The sequence below is a fragment of the Dasypus novemcinctus genome, chromosome 4 (genome assembly GCF_030445035.2).
Source record: "Dasypus novemcinctus isolate mDasNov1 chromosome 4, mDasNov1.1.hap2, whole genome shotgun sequence".
NCBI lineage: Eukaryota > Metazoa > Chordata > Mammalia > Cingulata > Dasypodidae > Dasypus > Dasypus novemcinctus.
This window is the reverse complement of record NC_080676.1, coordinates 23,976,118-24,003,849: the sequence shown is the minus strand read 5'-3', so window position 1 is coordinate 24,003,849 and position 27,732 is coordinate 23,976,118.

Genomic DNA, 27,732 nt, shown 5'->3' with positions numbered 1-27,732 from the left:
TAACCCTCACTGTGACAGATAACCTGCTTCTTATCTTGTTTGACACTCTGGGCAGCATCGTCTTGACTATAAAAATGAGGAGGGTCCATTCAGTTCTAATAGTGACATATACCAGTGACTGGATGGTTCTTAACTTGAAAAATTTTAGCAGCAAAAAGAGACAGTGAGATGGTCTAAACCCGTATTCTGGAATGAGAAGTATATAAAGTTTTCTGGAGCGGTAACAGTAAAGCATGGATAATAAACAAACTAATTCTGACATTAATATCTACATTTTCTTCAGTAAGCTACTGGTGAAGCTTTTAACCAGGTGAAGTTGTTCACACCTCTGATTTGTTTTCTTCCCCCACTTTAGTCATTTGTGTTCTGACGCGTCTCTGTTCTGTGCCTGTCTGTGCTAGAAAAGATATACCCTTGAATGTGTGCTTTAATTACCAGTTACAGATGGTTTTTTCCTTTCTTTCTTTAAAAATAATTTATCATTGCTCCAAGTTCACTTTAATTAGAGAAGTTTATCAACTATTTTTAAAGGAGGTGGCTTTCATCCAGTGCTTTCTGCGAAGTGCTCTTTGTTTATTCTACTAATTCCTCTAGGAGTGGCTTCTGTTTTTATTTGCAAGGATTGCAGGTTTTGGCTCTGTTTTGAATGCTCACTGTCTCTTGCCTCTGTGTTCTACCTGCATGTTGCATTGTGAAGGATTGTATTTCACGTATTTTGTGATGGGAAAGTAATTTACAATTGGAGTCTGGACTAAAAAAGATCCCCCACTGGGCCGGAATAGTAATGCCATGATAATTTCCATGCAAATCTGTTAAACATCCTTCCTGCATGCAGGATACAAACTATTTAACCATTTTGTAACCAGTATCATGTGGGTTATTTATATATAAAAAATTAGATGTAGACAAAAGAATGTTACAAGTAAGGGTGCAGAAATGGAGTTTAAAACTGGATTGAGAATTCAAAATCTGATAGGATCCAATTCCAATTCTTCTGTTCCTCTGGTATTTTATTCCCAGAGATAAAATAGTCCCAGTAATTATTATGTTGTCAGATCTTCTTATGATGGGGAAAACCAGTGGGTGCAAGGCTACAGAGTGGGAACAAAATAGTCTATGGATTTATGAATTTGGATCAGAAATTGCCATTGACACATAGTAGCTCTTTTTTTTTTTTTAGGCTTTCACATGTATGGTCAATTGATTTTTTTTTCAACAAATCAATTTTTGAAAAATATTCATAAAGCATAAATTCATCTAAAGTGCACAATCAATGGTATTTGTGTAATCACATAGTTATGCATTCATCAGTTTGATCATTTTAGACCAATTTCATTATAATAATAATAATAATAATAAATAAACATCAGACAAACAAACAAAAAACTCTGGCCCAGACTCTAGACTATGCCCAGGTGTCTATTTACTGGCTGCTCTGAATTAGTTGAACCTCCCTACAACTGCTAGGACCCCTCTGATTGGTCAAAGTTTCCAGTCTGGGCCCTACACAGCCAATCCTGATCTAGTGCTACATCCTGAAAGAAACTGTGAGACCATGTGACATCATGGAAAGACACCGAATAGGGAATGAAATTGCAGGGTACATTGACAGATTAAAGTAAATCATTAAATGTGCTTGCTATTATTAATAATGGTCAACCATTGTACTTCTACCATTTTCACTCATGTACATGATCCCTATGTGTTATATGAGCAAAGTAGATTTTAGGTAAATTAGCATAAGCCATTGTCTAAAGATGTTTAGCTAGGACTTAAAAAATATCAAGTAGGAGACTCAGAATTCATTCTTTTTCAATTCATGAAGATGGCCTCATTCTAAGCATCATGGGCTATAAACATATATTTGTTTTTAAAAGGAAGAAAAAAAGACAGTAGATATTTCTTGGAGGGTGTCATTATGATTAAGCAAATAATATTTTTGCAAGCATTTGAAGATTTTGACAAATTGTGGATTTTTTTCTTTCAAGTCACCTGTGTAGTGGGAATGGATTACAATGTTTACAAATTGAAGTTGCAAAATTGTGAAATCAGCCAGACACAAAAGGACAACTAATGTACGAGCTCACTGATATGAAATAATTTGAATAAGCAAAATTGTAGAGTCAGAATCTAGAATATTGGTTACCAGGGGATGAGATGGTGGTAGGTAATTGTGAGTAAAGGCTTAAAATGTACAGAGGTCCTATTTAGAATGACGGAAATGTTTTGGTAATGGATGGTGGTGATGATGGCACAACACTGTGACTGTATTTAACAGCATTGAAATATATATCTGAAAATTGTTAAAAGGAAAAACGTTAGATTGCATATTTGGTAATAGAATTTTTAAAAAAATTCCATGGTACTGCACAGTGAACCCTAAGTTAAACCATGAACTATGGTTAACAGTACAATGATAAAAACGTGCTTTTATCAATTGTAACAAATGTACCACATCAATGCCAGGTGTTAATAAGAGGTGGTATATAGGAACCCTCTGTTTTATGCATGATTGTTCTGTAAACTCACAACTTCTCTAATAAAAAAAATGAAATCAGTTTCTTCTTTTTTATGGTTTAAATAATAACCTTTTCATTGTTTTAGTTACCAAAGGACTAATATTTAGAAGGTATAAGTTTTTGCCCAATTTTAGTAAACTTCATTTTCTTAAACATTTTGTTGTCTACTAGTTTTAGGTATTATGTGGCCATGTTTTAGATGCATACAAATTAGAATCATTACATTTTCTTGGTGAATTGAAAGTTTTGTCATTTTGAAATTCCCTTTTTATCTCTAGAAATGCCTTAAAGTCTACACCGTATTTTTCTTTTGATTTGGTGTTTACATGGTATATATTTTTCTATCCTTTTATTTTCAATCTTTCTGTCTCCTTATATATATTAGGTGAGTCTCTTGTAGGTAGCATATGATTGTTTTTCTTTTTAAATGCCTCCTGCAATCCTTGTCTTTTAATTAGAATATTTAATTTGTGTATATATAATGTAATTGCAGAACGTATTTTGGGTTAAATTTACTTGCTTTCAATTTGCTTTTTTTGTGGCCACATATCCTATTTGTTCTACCTTCCTTTTCATTTTTCTGGGCTTCTCTTTGATTAACTATTTCTATTATTCCATTTCCCCTCTTTGATATCTTTTTGGTTGAGAATTTTTTTTTTTTGCGATTCTTTTAGTAGTTACCCTAGAGATTACAACATGCATCCTTGATGCATATTTTTAATTTTTAACATATCTTGCATTCACAAATTCCACCTCACTTTTGTCTAATTGGCTCTTAATCCATCCATTAAATTCCTTTTTTATAGTCTTCAAATCTCTACCACAATTCTCCTTGTCTTTTAATGCCTTGAACATACGAACCATACTTACTTTAAATTGTGTCTGATAACTCTATTACTTGGAGTCTGTTTCCCTTTTTTTTTCCTTATGATAAATTCTTGTGTTTTCATATGCCCAGTTATTTATTTTATTGAATGCCAAACACAATACGTGAAAGCTTGTAGAGATAATTTGCGGCTGTGGATAATGTTATTTTCCCCCAGAAAAGATATACTTTTGTTTCTGATTAAGCATCTCTGGCAAGGGCATTAATGATCCCAAATAAATCTTTATCAAATGGAGACTGTGACAATTCAAAACTAGGCTTCAGTTCCTGTGAGAGTTGATCTATTTCTTATTCACCCTGGTTCCTAAGGTGCAACCCTTGCATTTCCAAATCAAAGCCCTGGGTTTTTGCCAGGATCCCTCTTCCTTAGTAAAGACTTAGATGCCAATTTTTGTCCCTGTAACCCTATAGTCTGCCCAAAGCTGTATTCAGCTTCTCAGACCTTTAGTTACTACTTTTAAAATTGGCAGTGTCCTGTAAGGAAAAAGCAGTTCCAAACGCCAGGCTCACCTCTCTAAACTTTCTTCCAAAATCTCACTGGCTTTTATTTGATGCTTCAAAAAATATATTTTATGTTTAGTCTAGCTTTTCTAGTTGTTCTCAGTGGATAGATAGGTACAAAACAACTTGGCTAGTCATTGATGGAAGTAGAATTTTTCAAAAACAATTTTATCTACTGAGTCTGCATTGAGGACAACAATCATTCCAGAATAAATACTGTAATTTGGAGACATTTTTCAATATCAATCAATCATTTGGTTTTCCGCTGTACAAATGACTAGTTTGGTGGCAATCAAATTTATTATTTTCCAAACATTTTTCCAAAGAATGTAAGCACATGAAGATGAATAAAATGATCTAGAGTAAAAGAATTATGTGAAGGCAAATATTTTCAGATAGTAATGCATTTTCAGGGCAGGAAATATACCATCACTAAAACTACACCCACTCTTATTTTTAGCATTTTATTGAGTTTCTTTTCTTTCTTTTTCTCTACTCATCTGTTTTGTAATATAGTTGCATTTGCTGTGTGTCATTTCTTTACTTAATAGTTATCATTAAAATTTTCCATGTCCCTGCACAATATTAATTAACATATATATTTTTATATAGAAGCCATATATTTTTTCCTTACTTTGATATACCCTAATTTATCTATTTTCTGGTTTGTGACATTCAGGCATTTTCAGTTTTGCACTATTATAAATGAACATCTTTTTTTTTTATAAAGGATTTTTTTAAAAAAGATTTATTTATTTATTTATTTACTCCTCTCCCTTCCCCCCCCTCCCCCCGGGGTTGTCTTTCTCTGTGTCTATTTGCTGCATCTTCTTTGTCTGCTTCTGTTGTTGTCAGTGGCAGGGGCATTTGTGTTTCTTTTTGTTGTGTCATCTTGTTGTGTCAGCTCTCTGTGTGTGCAGCACCATTCCTGGGCAGGCTGAACTTTCTTTTGCGCTGGGCGGCTCTCCTTATGGGTGCACTCCTTGAGCGTGGGACTCCCCCACACGGGGACACCCCTGTGTGGCACGGCACTCCTTGCGCGCATCAGCACTGCGCATGGGCCAGCTCCACATGGGTCAAGGAGGCCTGGGGTTTGAACTGTGGACCTCCCATGTGGTAGACAGACGCCCTAACCACTGGGCAAAGTCCGCCACCAATGAACATCTTTATACATTAAAATTTGTACATAAATATCCTTATATATAAAATTTTATGTTTCCCCCAATTTTTATTTTGAGAAATTACAACCTATAGAAAATTTGAAAAATGCAATGAATATATATACCTTTACCTATAATCACCAAGTTTTAAAAATTTTGTCTTATTTCTTTCTCTCTAGCCTGTCTTGAAATATATTTTTTTCTTTTCTTTATTTTGCTGAATCATTTGAGTGAATTTTAGATTATACTAACATCCTAAATACATATACGCCCACTTGCATCTTACAAGAATAAGACCATTCTTCTTAATAATCGCAATACCATTATCATACTTTGCTATTACTAATTCAATAATATCATCTAATATACAATCCATATTATTTTCCTTGATTGTCCAAAAAATGTCTTTTACAGATTTTATTTCAGTATGGAATCCAAACAAGATTCATGCAGTATATTTGGTACCTAGGTCTCTTTAGTTTCTTTAAACCTAGAGCAGAACTTACTCCCACCCTCCAAACTCAGAAATACTTTCTTTTCCTTTTATGACATTGACTTTTGTGAAACATCCAGGAAAGATTTTTTTAAGGATGTCTTCCATTCTGGATATATCTAGGTGTTTCCTTATGTCTAGATTTAAGTTAACCATTTTTGTCAAGAATACAGCATTGTTGATGTTTTGTACTTCTTTTTCTATCATATCAAGTGGCACATAATGTCAGGTGTCTCACTACTGATGAATTAAGTTTCATCACCTGCTTAAGGTGGTGACTGCCAGATTTCTCCATTGCAATGGTATTTTTTTCTATAGTTATTAAGTAAGCTGTGGAGGTGAGACTTTGGGACTAATGAATAGTCTTTTCTCCAGTGGCTCTCAACTAATGCTAATTAGCAACTACTGATAATCCTTGCCTATATCAATTTATAATCTGGGGATTATAAAATGCTGATTTTCTAAAACTATCAATCCTTCTGTATTAGATGTCATTTTCTAAAGAAGTTTCTCCATTACAGCTTTTTGAGCATCACTAAGAACTCATGGATTTATAACAAAAAATTAATGTGTTATAAATCATAACCATTATTATTCCTTTTCATGTTCATATTGTCTCAAATTTGGCTAACGCCTTTGAGCCAGTTTTTATAGAAAGGGGATAAGTTTTAATTAAAAAATTTTTTTCTTCTTAAGATTCCATTCTAGAAGTTGAACTGCTAAGTCAAAGGATATGAACATTCTGAAAAAACACATATTTTTGCCTCTGTATCAGTATTCCATCTCAATGCAAAAATAGTACAAAATGACCTGACTCACTGACCAAGGAACAGAAAGAGCTAGCCAATAATATAACAAAAATGAAGCACACTCACAAAAGGGTCAGGGGAGGAAAACCTCTTCCGGGCTCTTCATTATGCTCCAACAGGTGACTCTGGCCTGCATCCCATCTTGTATTCCACATGAAATACCTCTTCAGTAGTTCAATTATCCCTTCAAAATTATTCCTTCCATCTTTTCTTTTGCTTGTCAATCAGAGTCTGTTTTTAATTCTTGCAAATGGTCGTAACAATAAAATTAGCAAAATTGCATTCTAAAAGTTGTCACCAATTTATAAAACTATATCAGTGTTTGGAGATACAAGCTTCTTTGCAATATATTCATTTTTTTGGGTCACATACTAAACTAACTTTACAATGGTTATATAATTTACAATTTTGACCCACGGGATATGCAAGGCTAAATTATAAGAAGATATAATTTTCTTTTGTAGTTGTTTTGTTTTACACACTTTATCAGTGTCTTTATTCTTAGGACAAAAAAATAGACAGATTTGGATAATTCCACAAATATTTGCCAAAAGCCTATTATGAGTTAGGGGTTGGGGATATGATGATAAATGAGACAGACATGTCTTTGTTTGCCAGGGCTGCTGTAACAAATCACTGTAGACTAATGGCCTAGAAGTTCAAAACCAAGGTGTTGGCAGAGCCATGATCCTCTTAAAGGAACCATTCTATGCCTCTTCCTTGGCTTCTGCTGGGTGGCTAGCAATCCATGACATTTCTTAGTTTAAGGCAGCATAACCTAATCTCTGCCTTCATTACATGGCTGTCTCTCTCTGCCCTCCAACTCCCTAGGTCCAAATTTCCTCTCCTTAAAAGGATAACAGTCATATTGGACTCTAATCTAGTCTGGTCTCTTTTTAACTAATAACATCTTCAAAGATCCTATTTACTTAGTTCACATTTACAAGACTGGAGATTAGTACTTAAACGTGTCTTTTTAAGGGCCACAATTCAATCCATAACAACATGGTTCTTACTTTTGTGGCTCCTAGTCCAGTGGAGAAGACAAACATTTAAACATGCAATTCTATTACAAAGAACCTGCGTTTCAATGACTCGCAGATTGTTGATGCTTGTTTGAACTTACCAGAAGCAACCAGCAGAAAGTTTTCACACAATTGTGTCATGACTGCTACCTGGCTGGCAACAACTGTAAGATGTTTTGTATTATATGATGTATCCTGATTTCAAAAATATTAAAATATGAAAAATATGTACCTGGGAGTTGATGAAATGTGGCAGTGAGTACTTTAAGGAAAAAGTTGATAAAGACAGAAGTAGTATCACTGAAGTAGACATCCAAAGTGGAAGAAGTCTTTCTGGAGAAAGTGAGGTCCAGTGCAAGAACTGAAGGATAGCAGGAGTTTGTACAGTGAGTGGGAAGGAAGCTTGTTGGCAGAAGTCACTTTCCTGGATGTTTTCCTCATCTCTGTAATCAAGAGTTTGGACTAGTTCAAGGTCTTCGAATATATGTATATATTTTATTTTGCTTTGTTTGATTTTAGCAGCAATAGTTGTTGAAGAAAATTCTATCTGGAAGTCTAATACGTAGAACAGATAAAAAGGTACCTGCTCTGGTCAAGAGAGTGGGATGATGTTGAGCTCTATCCTCTTATTTTCTGTCCTTTGGAGGGAATTCCCAGGAACATGGTCTGAAAATCACTGGACTAGATGGTCCTAAAATCCCTCCTACTTTTAATGTTCTATAATGCAGTGTAACGTGTTCATTTGGACATTCGAAGCTCAGGTTAGTTGAGAAGATTTTACAACTCATGATAGAGATAGAATTTCATACCAGATCCTCTGATTCTGAAATTCACACTCAACCATTATACTATACTAACTCAACATTGTTGTTATTTTTTCTTATCCATAAAACAGGTGTGATGACTATAATCTAAGGAATAATATATTCCTCATTGAGGAACAAATGAGTGTCCCCTATTTGTGCATGAGTGGTGGTCTTTTGGGTGGGCCAAACAGACCTTGTTCCTTTATCTTTTACTGCATAACAAGTTACCCCAAAATTCTGTGCTGAAGACAGTAATCATTTTACATATCAGATGAACTTGTGGATTAGGAATATAGGAAAACCTGTTCGCACATTCTCTGCTCCACATGGTGCTGATGGAGATTAATTAATGCTTACAGCTTAGCTGCTGATTTTAGCTGGAGGCTTTGCTCATGTGCGCATGGGGCCTTAGTAGGTTTGGCTGGAGGGCTAAGCTCAATTGGCTGTTCTCCTTCTCAGCACAGTCCGGGGCCTCACCATTTGGTCTTTCTATCAAGGCGGCTGACTTTTTTACATGGTAGCTTACAGTGGTTCTTCTAAGAGATTGACACTGGAAGGTGTGCATCTATTATGACCTGGGCCCAGAAACTGCCACTGCATTATTTCTGTCATGTGCTTTGGTTAAAGCAGTCACAGAACTTATCCAAATTCAAGAGGTTCAGACAGCTCTGATTTCTTGATGGGAGGAGTGTCAGAAAATTTGAAGCCTTCTTTAATCTGCCACAGACCCAGCTGACAAAGTCTGTTGGAGCACAAATGCGTTGGTGTCTGGAGTTATATTTCCTCCACCTGGTTTCAGGAGAGGGGATTATAATATGTAGAGGATTTATGAGGCAATTCACTTGGTCAACCAAGTGTGAAAATGGTTCTTTATCTTTGGGAAGGAAATACAGAACACTGGAGCTGTTGTGGCCTGTTAAGAAATTACTAGTCACAGGAAAAATGGGAGACCAGTGTGAGTAAAATAACTATGTAAGGGCTGGAGAACTAACTAGATGGATTTCATTTCAGGGCAGAAAAAGTGTAAGATTAAAATATTCTTTTACTGTAGCTCAAGAAATTATCTAGGTGTCAAGTATTGAACTTTTGGGGTGGAAGAAAGGGATATGCTAGCAGTTTCCTTAAAAGTTGGAATTTAGGTACCATTTGTGAGAAAGGAAGGCTGATTATGACAAGTGCTCACACTTACCCTGGGGAAGTGGGGGGAAAGGAGGAAGAACTGATTTATCTCTGGAGATTAAAAATGGAAGATAAAGAAAACAATTGAGATAAAAACAGTTGCCAAAGGAAGAGAAGCTACTTGAGGCTTCAAAGGAAGGGAAAAACAGTAGATTGGGTATCAAGAATTAATACAAGCAAGTTACTGATTTTAGAATGAATGGGGAGGAAGCTTTAAGGTGGAGATGAATGAAGTGTAGTAAGAATCCAAAAGAAGCAGGGAGCAAGAGCAGATAAAAGGAAACAATGGACCTTGGTTTTGTTAATAGAGAAGGAAAGGAAGAAGGAAAAGAGTGCTGAGGAACCAACAAATGGACAGACCAAAACAAATGAGGTCAACAGATCTGTGGCAGATAGAAGAGATATGATTAGGGGAAGTGGCAGAATATGACAGAAGCTGAGGTTAATTGGAGGAGCCAAAGAGAAGACTACAATTGTCATATTACAATGCCGTTAATATTGTTTTTGTGGTTATTGTTATTAATGTTACTTTTTCAGAATTCCCCAGAGCAGTTATTTTCAAAACTTCTCCATTCTCTAAGCTCCGGAGCTTATTTTTATCTAGATATCCTAATTCCTACTCAGTTAAAAGTGCTGAGGCAAGTGATATGAGCCCCATCAACTTCCTTCAATTTTACATTCAATTTTCTGTTTATTTAGCAGCTACTTCTCTTTTATTCTAATCTTAAAATATTCCTTCTTTTCCAAGGTACCCTTGGTGTCACCCCCTATTGCCTCCTGTAGGACTTCACTCTTTAATGATCTATTTCTTTCTCGCATATTCAAAGCCCTTTGCCTACTGACTTCTTTCCTTCTAAGGAGAATCACTTTCATGGCTCTCCTATGCTGAATACTTGTTCCTTCATTTTATATTCCAATGGACCATGTGTTTTTAACTCCTTATTCTCACTACAAGTTGGATCTGTGAGAAGCAATGCATTTCTTTATTTCTTTAATTTAACTTAAACCCTAACCTGGTTTCTCCATTCTGAGAAGTAGGTGGAAAATCCAGTGTCAGTCCGCATTGCCATGCTTGCCCCTCGCTTTAGGATTTCACAGGATTCCAGAAGACCTAAGTGGTGCTTAGAAAATGAAGGCAGGGTCTTGAATCACTAGTCCATCATTGTTGCTGCGGGCATCTTCATGTTCTAAGCACCCAGGGGTACTTGAAGCTCAGTAATTCGGTGCCTTGGAGCCATATGTGGAGCAAGATGCCCTTGTAGGCTTGCAATCAGCCCTGGGTCTTTGCCTGGGGGAGGATGTAGATTTTCTAGTATTCTCTGCCCTTCCAAGCTGCCTGCTAAAATCCATGTGCCATCTGTCCACATGGACACACACTCACATACACAGCCTCAAAGTCACTCCAGGACAACTAGCATAACACCTCTGATGGGTTTGGGCTATCACAAAAGATTTCCTTCAAGCATCTTTTGCTTCAGGCACCAACAAATATCTCTAAGCATCCAGACCAGACCTCGGAGTCTGGTCTGTGTCTGAGGATGAGTGAGGATTGCAATTTAGCCTCTGTTTACTCATGAAGCAGCATAAAAGCAGTGCCTAAAAAGACAAGGATGCTAGCATCTAGGTGAAGCTCCTCACTACCCAACTGTGTCTCACAGAGGCTGCCCAAAGGCCAGGTGGCTTGCCAGCACCTGCAAAGGGAAATGTCTGTCAGGCTGGAGTTTCACAGAAGGGGGGTTCACTGCCTTTTAGAGTTCTAATCAAGTCAGCCCCCAGAAAAAACTCATATCACCATAAAAGGTAACACTTCAGTTTTTCCTAGGAAGCCACATCACCCAAAACCAAAAATCTGGGTTCCAGGCCTTACAATTTTAGCTCTTTGGCAGCACAGGGACAATCTCTCCTTATCTGAGTTTCTCATTTAAATCCACTTCAGGGCTTTTTGTGGGCAGGCCTGACGGTGACTGCCGGATGGATGGAAGGAGATTAAAATGGGTCTGCTTATCTTCTTAAAAAGTACAAAGGGAAAAGACAGAAGAAAAAATGCACATTACTACAGCAATAATTTCTGCCAAACATATGTAAATACCTTTTAATATGTAGGAGGAGCAAATGAAAGTATGTACGTGAAAATATCCGAACAAATGGACTGTTGCCCTCAGACATACTTGATTTCTGTTTTTCAAATTATAGTTTCCAAATATCCTGAGTAAGGTTTATGACAAACACATAACTTCCATTTAGACATTGGATTTGGAGTAGTTACTATAATCATATATTTTAGGAATTAATTTTGGACATAATGTCTCATTCTGAGCATGAGTTTCACTTCCTGAAAGAGAAGTGTTGTAAAAAACTCATAATTAACTGGCAGTAATTAACTGAAATTATATATTGGATCTCATTTCCCATAATTGCACAATTAATGTAGGGTGCTTCCTTTGAAAATGGCAAAGGATTATTGATGAGATTTCTATAGCACCTGTACCCTGGAACACTCAGAGATATAATCAGTAGTAGATAGCTGCCAAACTCAAATATTTATCCGCTGGCCAACCAATTATTTCTAAGTACTCTTTGATAATTAACATTCTTCTTTTCTTTTATGGTATAGCAACACAGCCCATGATATAAAAAGATGACTTAATTTACCCACCATCCTCAGTCGGGTATGGGGTTTGAGTTTTTCTTTACTTGGCACTGAAACAGATACATACTAAAGAATTCATGATTCCCTACAGCTTCTCTTGGGACTAATTCTACCTGTCTGTGCGCTGGCTGACTGTTGGATGCAGTGCTGTCCAGGAAGGCCCATCCACTCAGAAAGGAAACAGAACATAGTGGTCTGCTGGGTTAACCAGAAGTTGGTTCTTTTCTCTTCATGTAAATCTACAAAGGAACAGCTGCAGTTTTCTCTGTAAGTCGATCCTTCAGTGCCCCCAGTGTTCAGTTCCCTTCCTTAAATTTCTTTTGTTTTGTATTTGAGGAAGTACTGGGCATTGAACCCAGGGCCTTATATATGGGAAGCAGTGCTCAAACTACAGAGCAACACTGATTCGATATAAAGGCAGTGGCTACCAGAGGCTCTGAAGGGAGGGAGAGTGAAAAATAAGTTTAATATGGGGGCATTTTTGGAACATTGGAATTGTCCTGCATGATGTTGCAATGATGGATACAGGCCATTAAATATATTGTCATAACTCACAAAATTGCATGGGACAAAGTGTAAACCATAATGTAAACTATAATCCACAGTTATTGGCAGTACTTCATTGGTGTCCTGTGGCAAGAATTTATCAGGATGTACCTTCTCCATGGATGCCTAACCATTTTCAAATTTTGGCTTTCTAACCTTTGGTCATTTTGGTTTCATTTGTTGCAACAAAGAATCCTAATTTTTTTTTTTTAAGTTCACATCCCTTAAACAGAGAACTTCTGGAAATACATCAGACAAAATATTCTGAAAAATTATCCTGCAACCAGTACCAAGAAATGGTGGATACAATATAACAAACATCCTTTTAATATATGACTGAGCTTTCTCTTTCATGCATACACAAACACACAAACATACAAAGGAAAAAATGAAAACTCACTGGTGTAAAAAATGAAGAAAGAGCTGAAACTAAAGTAGGAAGCAAGTGCTGGAACTATGGATTATTTGGAAGTATCTGTCAATACCAAGAACACAGTGGTCTGCTTTTAAAACCTTTTGTACTTAAAAAAACAAAACTGTGTTTTTTTTTCCCACCTAAATGTGAATCACTAGACATAATAGTTTAGTCCTGCCCATTTTTAAAATATATTTTTATTAGAGAAATTGTGAACTTACTAAACAATTATGCACATGTATGGAATTCCCATCCAACATCCCTCCACTGACACACTATATTGTTGTGGAACATTTGTTTCAAATAATGAGATAATATCATCAGACTATTACCAATAACTATGGTTCATAGCATACACTTGGTATATTTTATCCATACCCTCCTATTATTAACACAGTATATCTTTGGTATTAATGCAAGAATATTACAACATTGCTGTTGACTATAGTCCATAGGTTACATTAATTGCATTTTTCCCATGCTTCTCCACATTCTCACCATCTTGTAATAGTGATGTATATTTGTTCAAGTTCATAGAAGGACATTTTTGTATTTGTACTATTAACCACAATTCTCATCCACCTCTGGGTTCACTACATTATTGAGACCCTAGACTATTCTCTAGCTTTCTTTCAATTGACATTTACATCCCTAAACTACACTTTTCAGACACAATCCTGTTTATAAATGAGCTGTGTTAGTTCTCCTACTGTAATGTGCTACCATCAACTCTATCCATTTCCACACTGTTACGGTCATGTTAATTAAAACTACATGCATTAAGCATTATTATCACTTCTCAGTCCTCATCTTATCTCCTAATAACCTATACTCTAGGTTTTAATTCCATGCATTTATTCTTTGTATTTAGTTCATATTAGTGAGACTGAGCAATATTTGTCATTTTGTGTATGGCTTATTTCACTTAGCATAATGTCTTCAAGGTTCATCTATATTACCAAATGTGTCCCAATTTCATTTCTTTTTACAGCAGAATAGTATTCCATTGTAGGTATATACCACATTTTGTTTATACATTCATTAGCTGATGACACTTGAGTTGTTTCCAACTTTTGGCAATTGTGAATAATGCCACTTTGAACATCAGTGTGCAAATGTCTTTTCTTTATTACAGTTTTCAGTTCTCCAAGATATATTCCTAGTAGAAGAATTGCTAAATATAGTTTTATATTTAGCTTTCTGAGGAATCATCAAACTGTCTTCCACAGAGGCTGTACCATTTTTTTTTTTCAGGAGGTACTGGGAATTGAACCCAAGATCTTGTAAATGGGAAGCAGATATTTAACCACTGAGCTATGTCTGCTTCCCAATGGCAGTTTTTTGTTTGTTTGTTTGTTTTTGTTTTTAAGATGTACTGGGGAACAAACTCAGAACTTTATACATGGGAAGAAGGCACTCAACCAATTGAGCTACATCTGCTCCCACGTTGCACCATTTTACATTCCCACCAACAGTGAAGGAGTGTTCCTATTTCTCCACACCCTCTCTACCCCTTATTGTTTTCTGTTGTGTTTTTTAAAAATAATGACCATTGTATGAGTTGTGAGATGATATCTCCTTGTTTTGATTTCCATTTCCCTAATAGCTGCTGATAATGAACATTTTTTTCCATGTGCTTTTTGGCCATTTGTATTTCCTCTTTGGAGAAATGTCTGTTTAACTCTTTTGGCCATTTTTAATTAGATTGCTTGTTCCTTTATTGTAAAGTTGTATGATCTCTTTATATAGAATAGAATTCAAACTTTTATTGGATATGTTATTTCCAAATATTTTTACCCATTGAGTGGGCTGCCTTTTCACCTTCTTGACAAAGTCCTTTGAATCACAAAAGTGTTTAAGTTTGAGGAGGTCCCATTTATTTATATTTTCTTTCATTGTCCAAGCTTTCGGTATAAGGTTTAAGAATCCATCACCTACCACCAGGTCTTGTAGATGTTTTCCTACCTTTTCTTCCAGGACCTTTATGTTGCTTGCTTTTATATTTAAGTCTTTGATCCATTTTGAGTTAATTTTTGTATAAGGTGTGAGATAGGGGTCTTCTTTTTTTCTTTTGGCTGTGGATATCCAGTTCTCCCAGCACCAATTCTTGAATAGCCTGTTCTTACCCAGCTGCTTGGGTTTGACAGGCTTGTCAAAAAATCACTTGACATAGAAGTGAGGATCTGTTTCTGAACCATCAATTCAGTTCCATTGATATATGTTTATCTTTATGCCAGTACCATGATGTTTTTACCACTGTAGGTAGGGAATCTGATTTAAAGTCCAGAAGTAAGAGTCCTCCAAATTTGCTCTTTCTTTTTAAAATGTTTGTCCCTATTTGGTGACACTTAGCCTTAGAAACAAATTTGAAAAAATTGTGTTTTCCATTTGTTTAAAAAATGGTGGTAGAATTTTTATTGCAATTGCATTGAATCTGCATATCAATTTTGGTAAAATTGACATCCTAATGATATTAAGTCTTCCAATATCCAAGGAAGGATGCCTTTCCTGCATCAATTGATAGGATCATCTAATTTTTTTAAAAAAATTTATTAATGTGGTATATTATGCTGATTGATTTTCTTATGTTAAATCACCCTTGCATGCCTGGTATAAAATCCACTAGATCATGATGAATAACTCTTTTAATGTGTTGTTGGATTTGATTAGCAAATATTTTGTTAAAGATTTTTGCATCCATATTCATGAGAGAAATGGATCTGCAATTTTCTTTTTTTTTTTTTTTTGATAATTCAGAAGAACTTTATTGTCTTTTAGCATTAAGGAACACTTGGACATTTGTGCCCACACAGAGGACAAATTTGGGAAACAGTATGTTAGCAACTTAAATCTAATATATCAAAATGCTAAGTTTGGGGGGAAACATTAATTTTTAAAAAATTATTAAAATACATCACTCAAACATACATAAACAATAAATGTATAGTAGCTGTGAACTTACAGAATAAACATATATAATATCAAACAAACATATATAACATCTCACCCTACCACCAATAACTTGCACTGTTTTTAAACCTTTTTAACTAATGATTAAAGAGTATTGTCAAAATATTACTAATAAACAAAGTATTTTCCCCTAACCAATCAGATTATTAGCTTTATATCATTTATATATGAACATATATAAACATATATAAACGTATATAAACAATTAAGTGCAAAGCAAACATGCTTAACATCATACAGGGTTCCCATACATCAAACCTCCACCAACACCTTGCATTATCATGAGATGTTTGTTACAAACTATGAAAGAACACTGTCAAAATCTTACTGCTAATCATAGTTCCTATCTTACATTTAGTGTGTTTTCCCCCCAACCCACCCTATTATTATTTTTTAAATATATATTTTTTTATGACAGAAGTTGTAAACTTATAAAACAATCATGCACATGTGCAGAATTCCTGAACAACACCCCTCCATCAACACCTCACAATGTGGTGTGTCATTTGCTACAGATAAAATAATATCATCTGATTATTGCCATGTCCATAGTGTACATTTATTTGGCTCACATTTTCCATATTGCCTCAGCATCAACACAGTACATCTTTTGCATAGATGCAAGAATATTATATTATTACTACTAACCACAGTCCATAGGTCACTCCAGCTGTATTTTCCCCATGCTTCTCCACATTCCCAACACCCTACAGTAGTGATACACATTTGTTCTAGCTTACAAAGGACACTCTTGCATCTACCATCAACCACAATTCTTACCCACCTTTGTTTACTGTGTTATCCAGTTCCTAGATTATTCTCAAGCATTCTGTCAATTGGCATTTACATAACTAGACTACCTTTTTCAGTCACATCCCCATTTATAAACTATCTGTTACTCACTGTGTGTTACCATTCACTCTATACATTTCCTCAATTTTACAGTAAAGCTAATTAAAACTTCTACATACATTAAACATCAGTAGTCCACTCAGTCCTTCTCTTATCTCCTTTAAGAATCCACCACCTACCACCAGGTCTTGAAGATATTTTCCTATAATATCTTCCAGAAGTTTTATGGTTCTTGTTTTATTTTTAGTTTTTTTTAATCTTTTTTAGTTAGTTTTTGGATAAGGTGTGAGATAGGGGTCCTCTTTCCTTCTTTCAGCTATGGATGTCCAATTCTTTCAGCACCATTTGTTGAATGGATTGTTCTACCCGAGCTGGCTGGGTTTGACAGGCTAGTCAAAAATCACTTGACCAGGGAAGCGGACTTGGCCCAGTGGTTAGGGCATCCATCTACCACAGTTCAAATCCTGGGCCTCCTTGACCCATGTGGAGCTGGCCTATGCGCAGTGCTAATGAGCGCAAGGAGTGCCATGCCACGCAGGGGTGTCCCCGCATAGGGGAGCCCCACACAAAAGGAGTGCACCCTGTAAGAAGAGCCACCCAGCACGAAAGAAAGTGCAGCCTGCCTAAGAATGGTGCTGCCCACACAGAGAGCTGACACAACAAGATGATGCAACAAAAAGAGACACAGATTCCCATGCCGCTGACAACAACAGAAGCAGAAAAAGAAGACACAACAAATAGACACAGAGAACAGGCAACAGAGGTGGAGGGGAGGTGGGTGGCAAGGGGAGAGAAATAAATAAAATAAAATAAAATAAAAAATCACCTGACCATACATGTGAGGGTCTGTTTCTGAACTATAAATTTGGTTCCATTGGTCTACTCTGTCTGTCTTTAGGCCGGTACCATGTTGTTTTTACCACTGTAGGTAGGTATTATGATTTAAAGACTGGAGATGAGGGTTCACTTTTCCTTTTTATGATGTTTCTGGCTATTCAGGACACCTTACCCTTCCAAATAAATGTAATGATCCCGTTTTCAATTTTTTCTTTAATGCTGGTGGAATTTTTATCAGGATTACATTAAATCTGTATATCAATTTGTGTATAATTGACATCTTAATGATATTTAGTCTTCCAATCCATGAGCATGGAATGTTCTTCCAGTTATTTAGGGCTTTTTTGCTTTTTTTAACACTGAGTTGCAGTTTTCTGAATACAAGTGCTTTACATCATTGGTTAAATTTATTCCTGACTACTAGAGTTTTATCTGTCATATTTTCTTTTCACCACTCTTTTGACAATTTTAGTTACATTTATTGATATAATCTTCATTTCTAGACTCTCTTCCAGGCCCCTCTCTCCTGTCTTTTCTTTTCAGGCTCTAGCATACCTTTTAGTAGTTCCAGAAAATCTGGTCTCTTGCTTAGAAATTCTCTCAGTCTCTGTTTATCTGTGAATATTCTAATTTCACCCTCATTTTTGAAAGACAGTCTTGCTGGATATAAGATTCTTGGCTGGAAGTTTTTCTCTTGTAGTATCTTAAATCTATCAGACCACTGTCTTCTTGCCTCCATGGTTTCTGGTGAGAAATCAGCACTTAATCCTATTGGTATTCCTTATATGTTATGCATTACTTTTCTCTTGCTGCTCTCAGAATTCTCTCTTTGTCTTTGGCCTTTGACAGTCTGATGAGTATGTGTCTTAGAGTTGGTCTATTTGGATTTTTTTGAATGGGAGTATGTTGTGCTTCTTGGACAGGGATATCTATGTCCTTCAACAGGGTTGGGAAATTTTCTACCACTATTTCTTTAAATATTTCTTCTGTCCCTTTCCCCTTCTCCTCTCCTTGTGGGACACCATGACACATATGTTTGCATGCCTTTTGCTATCATTTAGTTCCCTGAGACCTTGTTCAATTTTTTCCATTCTTTCCTTCATCTGTTGTTTTGTATGTTCATTTACAGAGGCCATTTCTTCAAGCTCATCAATCCTTTCTTTTGCCTCCTCAAATCTGCAATTATATGATTCCAATGTTTTTTAAAATTTCATTGATTGCACCTTTCATTCCCATAAGATTTGCTATTTTTCTATGTATGCTTTCAAATTCTTCTTCGTGCTCATCCAATGTCTTCTTAATATCCTTAATCTCTAGCCATCTCTTTGATTTTATTAAGGAGATTTGTTTGAACATGTATAATTAGTTGTCTCAACTCAACTCCTTTATATCATCTGGAAGCTTATCCTGTTCCTTTAATACATAGTTTCCTCTTTCTTGGTGTGGATTGTAATTTTTTGTTGGTGTCTTTGCATCTGGCTTACTAGAGTATTTTTTCTGGGTGCAGTTTTTCTCTCTAGTTTAGGGCTTCCTATCATTTCTCCCTTGCTGTTTATGCATTAGGAGTCAAGCATGTAGTTGGTGCTGTAAGCTGTGGAGGATCAAACTGCCCTCATTGCACTAGGGGCCAATGAAGCTTCCTCCAACTTTCTCCTTTGCCAGGCGTAGGGACAGAGTCACAGCTATGTGGAATAATCCACATGCAGGCCTAGAGTGTAGTTGCCCAGAGAGACTGACTGGCCTTCACATCCCTTTTTCCCCTACCTGGGGCAGGGATGGAGCTGCAGGTGTGGACAGCAATCTATGCGGGTCCTAAGATGACTGCAGTCGCCCTAGTAGACTTCTGATTTTCAATCTATGTCAGCCAAAGTTCCTTGCAGTTACCTGTATAGGCTGGTGCAGGGCTCCTCAGCCTCCTCTCTGCCAGAGGCAAGACTGAAGTCTAGGTAGGCTGCAGGCTGATCTGCATGAAAAAAACCTTCAGCCCAGCTTCCCCTCAGGCTGGGGGCAGAGTCAGAATAGCTGTACTGGCCTCTTTCTGACTTGGGCTGGTTCATACCCCCTTGTTTCCAGGGTTATCTCTTAGCCAGCCAAGTCTCCCAATCAGTAGCTGAAATCGGCAGCCAACTGTCTCCTTCTCCCCTGTTTTTGGGAAATGGAGCTTCCAATTCTTGTCATAGAACAGTTCCTGGGGTGGCTCATGCTGCCAGAGTAGGACAATCACTGGCCTCTGCAGCTTGACTGGTAATTTTCCAGAGAGGCTGGTACTGGTCCCTGCAGCTTCCTCCCTGCTGGAGGTGGCACTGGGGCCTAGGCTAGACCTGCAATATGACCTGGATGGGAAGAAGCCGGTCCCCACCAGCACTGGAATTTTCAGTCCACCCCGTTTCCCCTCATGCCAGGCGTGGAGTTAAGATGGCGGCTCCCAGCCTCTCTCTGACCTGGACAGGCTCAAACCTTAGCTGTTCTCAGGATCATACTATAGCCCACTGCATTTCCTCATCATGGCTGAAATTGGTGCCCAACCATCTCTTCCTCCCTTGTTTTGGGGAAGTGGAGCTTTCAATTCCACTGCAGAACAGCTTATGACTCCATTGGAGGATGGGCACCGGCCACCATAGCGTGGAACACTCTACTTACAAGTCGTCTCTGCAGATGGGCAGCCTCCTCCTTCCACTCCCCCCAAGAACACTGCAGGATGCTCTTCTGGCCTCCTGGAGCCCCCAAACAGGTGCTTCAGCTAGCTCCAGAGAGCTCTGGGTGTTTGCTAACTGCCCTGTAGCAGGAGCTGACTCTAGGAGCTCCTTCCTCTGCCTCCATCTTGCTAATTTCCTCTAATTTTCTTTTTTTGTAATAATTTTATCTGGCTTTGGTATTAGGGTGATATTGTCTTAATAGAATGGGTTTGGTAGTGTTCCTTTCTTGTTCAATTTTTTGAAAGAGCTTGAGTAAGATTGGTATAAATCTTTGAATTTTTGGTAGAACTCACTTGTGAAATCATTTGGTCCTGGGCTTTTCATTTTGGGGAGTTGTTTGATGATTGTTTCAATCTCTTTACTTGTGATTGGATTGCTGAAGTCTTCTCTTTCCTCTAGGGTCAGTGTAAGTTGTTTGTATGTTCCTAGGAATTTTTCCATTTCATCTACATTGTGAGTTTTTTGGCATATGGTTGTTCATAACATTTTTAAATGATCTCTTTTATTTCTGTAGGGCCAGTAGTAATGTCCCCATTTTCATTTTTTATTTTATTTATTTCCATCTCTTCTCTTTTTTTCTTTGTCCCTCTAGCTAATGGCTAGTCAGTTTTGTTAATCTTTTCAAAGAACCAACTTCTAGTTTTGTTAATTCTCTCTCTCTCTCTGTTCTCAATTTCATTAATTTCTACTCTGATCATTGTTATTTCATTCCTTCTACTTGCTTTGGGAATAGTTTGAAGTATTTTGTCTAGTTCCTCCAGCTGTGTAGTTAGGGCATTGATTTTAGTGCTTTCTTCTTTTTTAATGTAAACATTGAGGACTATAAATTTCTCTTTCAGCACAGCCTTTGCTGCATCAAATATGTTTTGATACGTTGTGCTCTCCTTTTCATTTGTCCCAAGATATTTATTGATTTCTCTTGAGATCTTGACCCACTTCTGTCTGTATTGTTTAATCTCCATATATTTGTGAATTTTCTCATTTTCTGCATCTTGTTATTTCCAACTTTATTCCATTATGTTCAGAGAAAGTGCTTTGTATAATTTTGATCTTGTTGAATTGATTGAGATCTGCTTGTGACTAAACATGGTCATCCTAGAAAAAGATCCATGAGCACTTAAAAAGTATGTATATCCTGCTGTTTTGGGGTGCAGTGTTTTTTATTTGTCTATTAGGTTTAGACCATTTGTCATATTATATAAGCTCTCTATTTTTTTATTGATCCTTTGCCTAGATGTCCTATCCAATGATCAGAAATGGTATATTGAATTCTCCAACTATTACTGTAAAAACATCTATTTTTCCCTTCACTTTTGTCCGTGTTTGTCTAATGTAATTTGGGGCATCCCAATTAGGTAAGGCTAAGGTATCTTATCAGAAAGTTGTCTCCTTTTTCCCAGATAAGATGCCTAGGCCTATGTCTGTTGATTAATTGGGGATTATATGTACTGATATTCTAGTTTCTATTTCTTCATTTATTACTTGTAATACATTAAAAAAGAGACTGCTCCTATCTGCTACCTGATAACCTAATGGCATTGTACATGTAGGAAAGACAAGACAAATGTTTAGTTCTTTGCCTTTATTTGCCAGTTTTCCGGATAATGCATTTGGTTCCCTGTCATCCTCTGAAGATGATGCCATTACAAGGAAGCCACTGAAGCTTGCTGAAAATCTGTCCTCAGAATACCAGTAGAACTCACATTGAACTGCCTTCTGATGTGTTGGCAGAATTCACTGGGAAGTTATCCCACAGAATCTAGATGGGATATTTTCCACAGCATTGGTGGAAGCACCACTGACACTCCCTTTCACATGCCACTGGAAGCAGGATCAAAAAGATAAAAAGAATCAAAGCATACCAGAACCAAAAGACCCATCCTCTTGCAGGCTTCCTCCAACATCCTCTACTGACAAAGTATGTTATTATCTAGCCAGCTGGCAAAGGAGAATGCTTACAAGGTCCAGCTCACTATTGTAGGGGAGACATTGAAGGATACATTTGGAACTGAGAAACAATGAATTGATAACTGACACAATATATATAAATACTATATGTATATAAATATTATGCACATATAAAGATAAAATACCTCATGAGTTTGTTTTAATTAATATTTCCAATCCAAATTCAAGACTACAATATTTTACTTCACTTCTTTAATATGTTTACATTTCCTTACTTTGTCACAGAAAATCTGGGTCCTTGAGGACAAAAGGATGATAGGACTAGAATATTCCCTAATTACTCACTTGCTTTATTCCATATTACACATACAGTCGTTTCAGAATACTAATACTACCATCAGTATAAGTATTGAAATCATCCAATATTTCTTGCGAATGCTTTCCTTCTTCCCCACTTTTAAATAGCTGTACATGATCTAATGGTAAGAGTATATAGCAATTATATACTATATTCTGTAACATCTTCCTGGAATCCTGAGCCTTAGCTTTGATGACTTCATGAGAGAATAGTGAATGATGCCTTAGGCTATGCAAGGTGGCAAGTTACAACTGAGATCTCTGTATACAGTTGTGATCCTTGAATAGCTGTAGTCTCAGTTGAAAATGAAGATGGAAAATTGTCCACTTACAGACACAAGTTGCCAAAAAGGAAATTTGTATGAAAAAATTTTCCTTGAGAATTCATAATCATAAACTTGTCAACATGTGATTCTGGATTTTGAATTTGCACTACATGTGTGTCCTGAGAAATCCTAGGTTTACAAGTTGGTAGCATTCCTGGGCTTATGAAAGAAGCAGATGCTGGAGGAATAGGAATTCTTCATCATTTCCACAGATCAAGATCAGGAAATTTGGAACTTGCATAAAAATTACAGTGACTACAAGGAAATAAACCACTATCAATGGTTATCAGCAAAAACAACAAACAGGAGAATTAGGTAACCTAAAATTTCAGAAATTGATATAATCAAAGAATAATAAGTGTGAATGCTATAAAATCTTTATAAAAATAATAGAATTTCCTTAGAGACAAAAGCAAGAAAGAAGAAACTAGAAAAAGACTGTGCGTACTTGAAAAAGAAGCAAATAGGAATTCTAAAATTAAGAAGTATAAAATTACTAAAATAATAAAAAAAATTACACAGTAGATAAAGCTAAATAGCACACTGGACAGCTGAAAAGTGAACTCAGTGAATCCTGAATCATCTGAATAAATTGCCCAAAATTGAACACTGAATGACAAAAACATGAATAATATGAAAGACAAGTTCATATGCATGGAGACAGAATAAGAAAGTGTAATATATAGTCACATGGAGTTCTAGAAGGGGAAAAAAGAAAGAATGGAAAAGCAATATTTTAAAATATAATTGTTGAGAATTTTTTAGATTTTATGAAGTATACAAATATAAAGATTCAATAATTACATCAGATCCAAATCATTCTTGGATACATCATGGTGGAACTGCAGAAGTCTAAAAATAAAGATAAGATCTTAAAATGAAAAAGGGAAGGACAGATATTGCAAAGGAATGACAATTAGACTAATAGACTTCTAAACAAGAATAGTGGATCCAGATGATAGAATAATTTATTTAAACCATTCATAGAAATAAATATAAATCTAGAATCATACATTTTACTAATTTCCAAGAAAATGAAGACACTTTCACGTATAGAGAACTGAAGAATTTGCAACCATTCAGTCCTTACTAAAGGGAAATTTAAAAGATATCCTGAGTATGGGTTTCTTTGTGGAGAAATGGAGATGCTTTAAAATTGATAGTGGTGATATTTGAGAAACTGTGTGAATATTCTAAACGCCACTGAATTATACAATTTAAGCAGGTGAATTGTATAATCTACGAATTATACCTCAGTGCTCTTGAAGAAGAAAATAAATGGTCCAATAAAGAATGTTCGAGATGTAAGAAGGATTAGTAAGCAAGGACCTGAGAAATATGTGGGTAAATATGGAAAAATTTGGTATAAAACTATCATATTAATACCTGACTTGGGTAGTAAATGAAGAAAGAAGTTAATATTTAGCAAAATTAACATGTAAGATGAGAAGAGATGGTTGAAGTTAAATGTTGTAGAATATTTGTAATTGGAAGGAAGTGTAAAATACTGAATAATTTAAAATGTTAAAGTAAGTTTGCATGTTGAAATCTTAAGTTTAACCATAACATAAGTAGAGAGTATGCAATTTCCAAAATGGTAGAGAGAAAAGAATTGGAATTAAAAACTTTAAAAAAGAATAAATAGGGAGGAGACAATGATTATCAGATTGGAAATTTTTTAAAAGGAACGATCTAGTATTTGTTATGTGCAAAAGGTAAAGCAAAAAGGCAAAAAGTTCAAAATAAAAAGGGAGAAACAGTTATAGAGCGACCAACTATCCTGTTTTGTACTAATGTCTCTGCTTTTGTGCATATTTGAAAACGTCCATAATAAAAAGGCAAGTAGAAGAGAAAGTATGCCATTGGAGAAATGACCGATATTTAATACATAGTAAAGGATCCCTGTGAATTTTATGCCAGTGAATACAAAATCTTAAACAAAAAGAACAATTTCCTAGAAAACCATAATTTAACAAAACAGAATCAAGAATAAGAAACCTTAATATTCACACTATTAAAGAAATCAAACCAGCAATTTAAAATATCCTCATAAAGGAAATACTGGGCACAGACAGTTTTACCAGTTGAATTCTATCAAACTTTCAGAGAGAAGATAATTCCAAGCTTTGATACTTTTCCAGAGAATATAAAAAGAGTGAACACTCTTCAACTCTTATTATAAGGCTAGCAAACTCTGAAGCTAAAAGAGTAGGATATTATAATAAAAGAAAATTACACGACAATTTCTTCCAAGAACATATATGCAAAATTCCAAAACATATTAGAAAACAGAATCCAGCAAAGAAAAAAAATCACACAGCATATGTTAAAATATTAAAACACGTCCAAGTTGGATATATACTATAAAAAAAACCTTTGGCAAAAATTGGGTCCTGTAGATTTCAATTTTTGCAGGAGCCCTTCATAACCACCAAAGCCCTGCTGGTTTCTCTATGCTTTCATTTCTGCCAGTGGAGTCATTCTGTTTGGTTCAAGCACTGTTCTCTGTTCATAGTTGGGATATGGCAAATGCCTCTAGAGGAGAGAACAGCCAGTCATCAATTACTTGCCTACAGATCATTGCTATTCTGTCTTTGCAATTTTAGTTCATCTAATCCTAATTCTTTCCCCAGTTCTTAATTTTCACTACGTTTTGATATTTAATTTAATGAGCATATCACAACTTATTCACCTATTCTACTTTTGATGAACATGTTTTGTTTTGTTTTGTTTTTTCTTTCAGAATTTGGTTATTATGAAAAACGCTACTATGGACATTAGGAACATGTCTCCTGGTACACACATAAGGAAAATATATCTAGCAGTGGAATTGCTGGGCCATAGCATATGGATGTGTTCAACTTTGGTAGCTAATGCCGAATAATTTTCCATGCTGTTGACCAATTAACATTCCCATTAGCAGAGTGTGAGAACTTTTGTTGCATTTCTGATGTGTATGCATTGAGAGTTCATTGTGTCTTTAATTTGCATTTCTCTAATTACTAATGAGGTTGAGAAACTTTTTTTTTCTTTTTGCCGGCCATTTGAATGTCTCTTTTTTGAGTTCTTATTTAGGTCTCTGTCCATATCTCTTCTGAAGTCATCTCTCTTTTATACTGGTTTGCAGGGATTTTTAATATATTCTGGATGTGAGCCCTTGGTTAGATTAATATGCTGCAAATATTTCCTTTCATTCTATGATTTGCTTTTTTAATGATGTTTATATATAGGAGTTTTTCATTTTCCAATTTATCAAATTTATCCCCCTTATTTCTTTCCTTTGCCTTATGTCATTGTCTAGGACTACCAAATACAATGTTGACTAGAAGCAGTTACAGCAGGCATTTTTGTGTTGTTTTCAATCTCAGAGGAAAAGTATGCCATATTTCATCATTACATGCAAAATTTTGTTGTATGAGATTGAGGCCATCCCCTCCAATTCCTGTTCTGCATAAATTTTAAAAATATTTTGAATGGATATTGAATTTTATCAAAGGGTTTTATTGCAATTTTTGATACAATTTTTAACCTATTGTTTTAAATAAAAACTTCACAACAACATGATATTCTTGGTTGATGGTCTTTCTCTATCAGCACTCGAATAGCTCCTTCCAGTGTGTTCTGGTTTTCTTCTGTTTCCTGAGAAGTTAGCTGTTAATCTTATTATTGTATTTTGTACACAAAGGGTAATTTTTTCTATGGTTGTTTTCAAGATTTACTCTTTATCACTGACTTTTAGCAGTCTATGAAGTGGCTAGGAGTGTATGTGGCTTGGATCTGTAACTTAGTGTTTTTCACCAAATTTGGTAAGTTTTCAACCACTATTTATTTAAATTTTTTTTCTGACCCTTTTCCTCTCTCTAATCCTTATGTGATTCCAATTATTCATGTTTGAATTGCTTTTTTTTATTGTCTCAAAAGTTTCTATAGTTCTTAATTCTCTTTATTTTTTCCCTATTTTCTAGACTACGAAATTTTAGTTGCTTTTTTTAAGTTCTCTGTGCTTTGCTGCCACCTAAAATCTGTTGTGCTCACTTAAATATTTTAAAATTTTAATATATTTACTCTTCAGCTTTATCATTTTCATTTAAAATAATTTTAGACAACATCCATCCCAAAAAACAGAGGGTTTCTACATCTGCAAGTAATACAGTGCCATCCATCTGCTGCATGGGCTCTAAGTCCCCTCTTAATTGGAAGCAGAGTGGCCATCACCATTGCAAAATCCTCAAGACTGAGGAAGAACAAACATAAGGGTGGACTGTAAATATGGACTAAAGTAGACTTACTATTATTCTAGTAATGGAAGAACTTGTAACATTGATATAAAGGCAGTGGTCCCCAGGGGTTGTGAGGGGAGGAGAGGGAAGAAAAGGTGTAATATGGGGCTTTTTGGGGACATTAAAATTGTTCCACATGATATTGCAATGACAGATACAGATCATTATACATTTTTTCAAAACCTATAAAATTGTGTGGTGCAAAGTCTTAAACCAAAATGTAAACTAGAGACCTTAGTTAGTAGTAATGCTTCAATATGTGTTCATCAATTGTAACTTATGAGGAAGCAGACTTGGCCCAATGGTTAGGGCATCCACCAACCACATGGGAGGTCCGCAGTTCAAACCCCCAGCCTCCTTGACCCGTGTGGAGCTGGCCCATGCGCAGTGCTGATGCGCGTAGGGAGTGCCCTGCCACGCAGGGGTGTCCCCTGTGTAGGGGAGCCCCACGCGCAAGGAGTGAGCCCCATAAGGAGAGCCACCCAGCACGAAAGAAAGTGCAGCCTGCCCAGGAATG